This window comes from Neovison vison, chromosome 1, assembly GCF_020171115.1.
Source record: "Neovison vison isolate M4711 chromosome 1, ASM_NN_V1, whole genome shotgun sequence".
Taxonomy (NCBI): Eukaryota; Metazoa; Chordata; class Mammalia; order Carnivora; family Mustelidae; genus Neogale; species Neogale vison.
In genome coordinates, this window is record NC_058091.1 from 208,925,847 (window position 1) to 208,932,376 (window position 6,530).

At 37.4% G+C, this 6,530-nt stretch overlaps 1 non-coding gene across 1 annotated transcript; it reads left to right on the plus strand.

The window, feature by feature from the left end:
• The first annotated feature begins 721 nt into the window (after positions 1-721).
• On the plus strand, positions 722-824 carry LOC122897997. The gene has a single exon (XR_006382763.1). It is a non-coding gene; the product is annotated as a U6 spliceosomal RNA (small nuclear RNA).
• The last annotated feature ends 5,706 nt before the right edge of the window (positions 825-6,530 follow it).

Here is a 6,530-nt window from a genome sequence, read left to right on the forward strand (position 1 = left end):
GTAATCAAAAAACTGCCAACAAACAAAAGTCTATGACTAGATAACTTCACAAAAGAATTCTAGCAAACATTTAAGTAAGAGTCAATACTTAACTCTTCTCAAACTAGTCAAAAAATAGAAGGGAAGAAAAGCTTCCAAATTCTAGGAGGCCAACATTATTTTGATACCAAAACCAGATAAAGATGCTACCAAAAAAAAAAAGAACTATAGTCATTATTTCTGAGGAACACAGATGAAGAAATTCTCAACAAAATATTAGCAACTGAATCCAACAATACATTTAAAAAGTCATTCACCACCAAGTGGAATTTATTCTTGGAATGCAAGGGTGGTTCAATGTTCACAAATCAATCAACATGACACAGCACATCAGCAAGAGAAAGGATAAAACCTGTAAGATCATTTCTCTAGATTCAGAAAAAGCATTTGAAAAACTACAACACCAAATCATGATAAAAACCTTCAAAAAAGTAGGTTTAGAGGAAACACCTCAACATGATAAAGGCCATATGTGAACATCCCACAACTGACATCATACTCAATGGTGAAAATTGAGAACTTTTCCCCTAAGATCAGGAATAAGATAAGGAAGTCCTCTCTAAACACTTATTCAACATAGTACTATAATTCCCAGCCACAGCAATCAGACAAGAAAAAGAAATTAGAGCCACTGAAATGGGTAAGGAAGAAGTAAAATTTTAACTATTTACAGAAGACATGAGTGCTCGCTTTGGCAGCACATATACTACAATTGGAACGATACAGAGAAGATTAGCATGGCCCCTGCGCAATGATACAGAAGACATGATACTCTACAAAGAAAACCCTAAAGACTCCACCAAAAAATGACTAGAACTGATAAATGAGTTCTGTAAGGTCACAGGACACAAAATCAGTATAAGAAATCCATTGTTTCTATACACTAATAATGAAGTAGTAGAGAGAGAAATGAAGAAAACAGTCCAATTTACAATTGCACCAGAGCCAATAAAATGCCTAGGAATAAACTTAACCAAACAGGTAAAAGAAAGACCTATACTTTGAAAACTATAAAACACTGATGAAAGAAATTGAAGATGACACAAATGAATATTTTCAAAATGCCTATACCATCCAAAGCAATCCCTAACAAAATGCCAATAGCATTTTTCACAGAACTAGAACAAATAATCCTAAGATGTGTATGGGACCACCAAAGGCCCCAAACAGTCAAAGCAATCTTGAAAAAGAAAACCATAACTGGAGGTATCACACTCCCCAATTTAAAGGTTTACTATAAAGCTGTAGTAATCAAAATGGTATGGTACTGACACAAAAGAATGCACAGAGATCAACAGAACAGAATAGAGAGCTCAGAAATAAACCCACAATTATATGGTAAGTTAATCTTTGATGAAGGAGGCAAGTTTACGCAACGGGAAAAAGATACTCTCTTCAACAAATGCTACTGGGAAAACTGGACAGCTACATGCAAAAGAACAAAACTGGACCATTTGCTTACAACATACAAAAAAATAAACTCAAAATGGATTAAAGACCTAAACATGACACCTAAAACCATAAAACTTCTAGAAGAGATCACAGGGAATAATTTCTCTGATGTTGGTCACAGCAACATTTTTCTAGATATGTCTCCTTGGGCAAGAGAAAAAAAAGCAAAAATAAACTATTAGGGGGCACCTGGGTGGCTCAGTTGTTAAGCAGCTGCCTTTGGCTCAGGTCATGATCCCAGGGTTCTGGGATCGAGGTCTACATTGGGCGCCTGCTCAGTGGGAAGCCTGCTTCTCCCTCTCCTGTTCCCCCTGCTTGTGTTCCTTCTCTCTCTGTCAAATAAATAAATAAAATCTTAAAAAAAAAAAAAAAAACTATTGGGATAACACCAAAATAAAGTTTCTGCACAGCAAAGGAAGCAACCTTTTAAATTTGTTAATCTAAAAGACAACCTACTGAATGGGAGAAGATATTTGCAAATGACATATCTGATACAGGGCCAGTATCCAAAATATATAAAGAACTTATATAATCTAACATCAAAACACTAAATAATCCAATTAAAAATGGGCAGAAGACATGAACAGACATTTCTCCAAAGAAGACACCCAGATGGCCAACAGATATGTGAAAAGATGCTCAATATCACTCATCATCAGAGAAATGCAAATCAAAACTATAATGAGATATCACTTCACATCTGTCAGAATGGCTAACATCACAAACACAAGCAACAACAAGTGTTGGTGAGGATGTAGAGAAAAAGGAACCCTCATGCACTCTTGATGGGAATGCAGCCTGGTGCAGTCATTGTGGAAAACAATACGGAGGTCCCTCAAAAAATTAAAAATAGAATTGCAATATGATCCAGTAATTCCACTACTGGGTATTTACATAAAGAATATGAAAACACTAATTTGAAAAGATCTATGCACCCCTATGATTATTGCAGCATTATTTACAATAGCCAAAATTATGAAAGCAACCCAAGTGTCCATCAAGAGATAACTGGATAAAGAAGTGATATATATCTATACACACACACACACACAGACACACACAGTCACACACACAATGGTATATTACTTAGTCATAAAAAAAAATTAAATCTGACAACAATATGGATGGATCTAAAGGGTATAATGCTAAGTAAATTGAGTTAGTCAGAAAAAGATAAATACCGTATGATTTCCATCTTACGTGAAATTTAAGAAAGAGAGCATGCAAAGAAAAAAAGAGAAAGCAAACCAACAAACAAAAGATCAAAAACCCCAAACTCTTAACTATAGAGAACAAACTGATGGTTATCAGAGGGGAGGTGGGTAGGGGGATGGGTGAAATAGGTGACGGGGATTAAGGACCGCACTTGTCATGATGAGTACTGGGTGATGCATGGGAGTGTTAAATCACTAAAGTGTACACCTGAACCTAATATAATGATGTATGTTAATTATACTGGAATTAAAATTTTAAAAATTAAAAAAAAATGGTGTATTATCTTTACATTTATAGGCATTTTCCTAAACCAATTTCTATTTTTAGACATTGTATATACATTAGGGCTTCCAATTTATTAATATTTATTTAAGATTTTGTACATATGAGCAACTGAGCTAAGACTCTAGTTTCTTGAGTGCATTATTTGTTGTATTAGGTACTGCTAGTCTGGAGTTACAAAACAGCTATTAAGTTATCTTGAATAATTATAAATACCTTTTTCAACTACCCTAACCCTCCTGTATATTTTAATTAAATCACGCATACTTATAAACAGATCCTTAAAAGGAAAGAAGCCAACTTACTTGTTTTTGACTAAAAGGAAAATGAGGAAGTGGAACCAAATAGCCCATATGCCTACATTTTGGCCTGTGCTCTGGAGATGGGAGAATCACAATTTTTCCCAAAATAGAAGGATCCTGTAATGGGTTTAATATTAATGACTTCTTTTGGACCCTGACTTCAAATGTATAAAGCATCTTTGACTCATGGTACGTTAAATGAAAAACATACTCACTGTCTGAAACCTAGACACATAACTTTTTCTTATTATTTTCAGGGGGGATAAACAAGAATATTTGATTAGACAACCACAACAAAAACTTTAAATAGTCTACACAATATTATATTCTCGAATTTCATATTCTTGATTTAGAAGTACATTTTTAAGTTGCTAAAACAGCTTATGTGTCCTTTGAATTATCCGTTCCAGGAAGGATTGAATGAAATTTACCTCTAAAGCTAGTTGGGCCATAAAGATTTTTTCTTTGTATTTGTTGAATTGCAGGTAGTTTCTTACATCTGGAATGGGGTCCCATGTGCACTTGTTTTTTTAGAAATTCTTCATAAGTGTTTGGCTTATTGATGGTTCCCTTCTCTCTTTTGTATCAGTAAGACGTACTTTTTTTGTCTTTTCAATTTTCATTGTAAAAATGTGTCAGTGGGACTTGGCGGGAAAGTGAACTCAAATTAACATGGAGAGCCAGGTCTCTCTGTGAGGTGATTAGAGGGGGAGGAAAAAACTCACTGTGGCATTTCTTGCTAACACGGGTCCAAACTGGGTTCACTTTTAAATGTTCTTCCAGAGGCACACACATCAAGTTAGTGCACTCTCAAATTTTATGCCAGCAGTAACATTAGGTAGCAATGCTCAAACATTTAAAAAGTTTTAAAAACTTAGTCCGACTTCTCTGCCGACCTAGTCTAGAAGGCTGTAGAGCCAAAAATGTTTCAAGGAATCCTCCAGCATCAGCCTGGAGAGGCAGCCAGCCCAGGTGTGGGTATCTCCTGCTTTGTCTTTACTCGAGTTCTCCCAAAGACCTCAGCTTTTATTTCCTCTCCATGTTGGGCCTTGTAGGATTTGACTAGAGCAAAGTATACACATTGTGTATTTTAAATTTATATTTAGGATGGAAAAAAAATGAGGGGTTTCAGCATCAGTCAAATATCATGGGGCTCAAGTATCATTTGTACTCTGTGTCGTGTCAACTGGGGCAGAATTAACGTTGCCTGGACTCAGGGATGAGATCTGCCTTCTGTGGGGAGACATGCTTCTCACCCTGCTACAGGTACGATGGCCGAAATGATGTCTCAGTATCCTGAGGGCTTGCTGCTTGGAGATTTGTTTTAAGGGCACTACTACAGGCAGCTCGAGGGCTGTGGTTTCAGGTAGAGCGGCCTTGGGAAACATGGAAGAAAGACTGTCCTGTGAAATGAGCAACGCAGAACAGAGTCTCCCGGGAGCCTGGCAGCTCAATGTGGTGGCTTGGAAAAAGAGCAGCCATACTCTTGAGACCAAAAAATACTTTCTGTCCTTCCCTGGCAGCTGGACTTGTATTACCTAAACTAGGAAGTTCTCAGTTGCCTTCATTTTCTGTTATGAGTTGGATCAGCAGGAGAAACTGATAGAGGGCAAGCAAAAAAGAGAGAGAACCTGAGAGAGAAAACATACAAAGGAAGGAGCAGAGATGATTACACAGAGGGAACTTCCTGATGGCGCATGAATCTGGTTCCAGTCTTTTCCAATGCGAGGGTGCGTCTTGCCCTTAAGTTCCACAGATTGTTTCCTAATCCTTATAATAAATTTCTTTTTCTTTGCATAAGCTAACAAAGTTTGTTTCTTCTCCTTACAATCAACAAACATAAGCACATGTGATATACCCTAAGGGGGATGCTGAAATGTTGAGAGCAAGGGGTCCTCTCTGTAGGGGGTTGAGGCCCATCAGCCAACGGTATTCAGGAATTAATGTTAATGTGACTCATTTGTGCTTGTAGGCTGGTGGGGTCTAGGGACATCTAAGTTACACATTTAACATAATATAAAAACCAGAAACAGGCTTTATTGCAAAATCCACATTGTCCATAATGTAAAAACAAATTAATTGCTGAGTTGCTTTCAACTGTTTCTGAGACTAGAAAGAAAATTTTCCCTGGAGTCCTCTTAGAGGACATTCTGTGCAGTGTACTGGAAAGAAACACGATGCCGAGCAATCACACTTTTTATTATATTTGATCTCACATGCAGGTCCCTAGCTGGCACCTTTGCTTTATTTTTTTAAAAAAGAATTTTTTTTATTCATTTTTGGGGAGAAAGAGAGAGATTGAGGGGAGGGGCAGACAGGGAAGGAGAGGGATAAGCAGACTCTGCACCAAGCATGGTGCAGATCCTTAGAACTCTGAGATCATGAACTGAGCTGAAACCAAGAGTTGGATACTTAACAGACTGAACCACCCAGGCGCCTCTGGACCTTTGTTTTAAATGAGTTCTTATTAAGATCAAAGTAAATAAAGATTTCCCTTCACTGGGTCTAGGCACTCCCTCAGAACAAAAAATTATTCAAAGCTAGGCTGCAGAAATCAAACTTCTCAGGGACCGTCTGTTCATTAGAATCAGGTTGGCCACACAAAAAAATCTTTGGATCAGAATTATCCCTCACAGTAATGGAGTGTACATGAATAGAACAGGATCAGGTTGCTCAGGATGGACCTCATCCAAGAGGCTGACAGGGGTTGATTTGGTTGTACCAGAGCTAAAGGTTAGTCTGAGATTTATACAAAAATTCTCTGTTGGGCACCTGGCTAGCTCAGTGGGTTAAAGCCTCTGCCTTCGGCTCAAGTTGTGGTCTCAGGATCCTAGGATTGAGCCCCACACTGGGCTCTCTGTTTGGCGAGGAGCCTGCTTTCCGCTCTCTCTCTGCCTGCCTCTCTGCCTACTTGTGATATCTCTCTCTCTGTCAAATAAATAAATAAAATATATTTTTAAAAATTCCCTGTTTGTGGATTTTTCTATGAATGGCCAAAGATTGAATATGTTAAATATATTCAACCTTTCATATTAGTGTGTATGTGTAAAAATCACAACCAAACTGAATTGTTTTCTACTTTGTCCTTTGAAATTTATCCTTTTAATTTCAGCCTCTCTCTTTTTCTTTCTTGCTCTCTCACTTTATCTAGCTATCTGTCATTAAAATGATACATGGTAATGGATACAATTTAAATCATTCAGAAGAGGACAGATTTGATAATTAAAAGTCCTCCAGCCA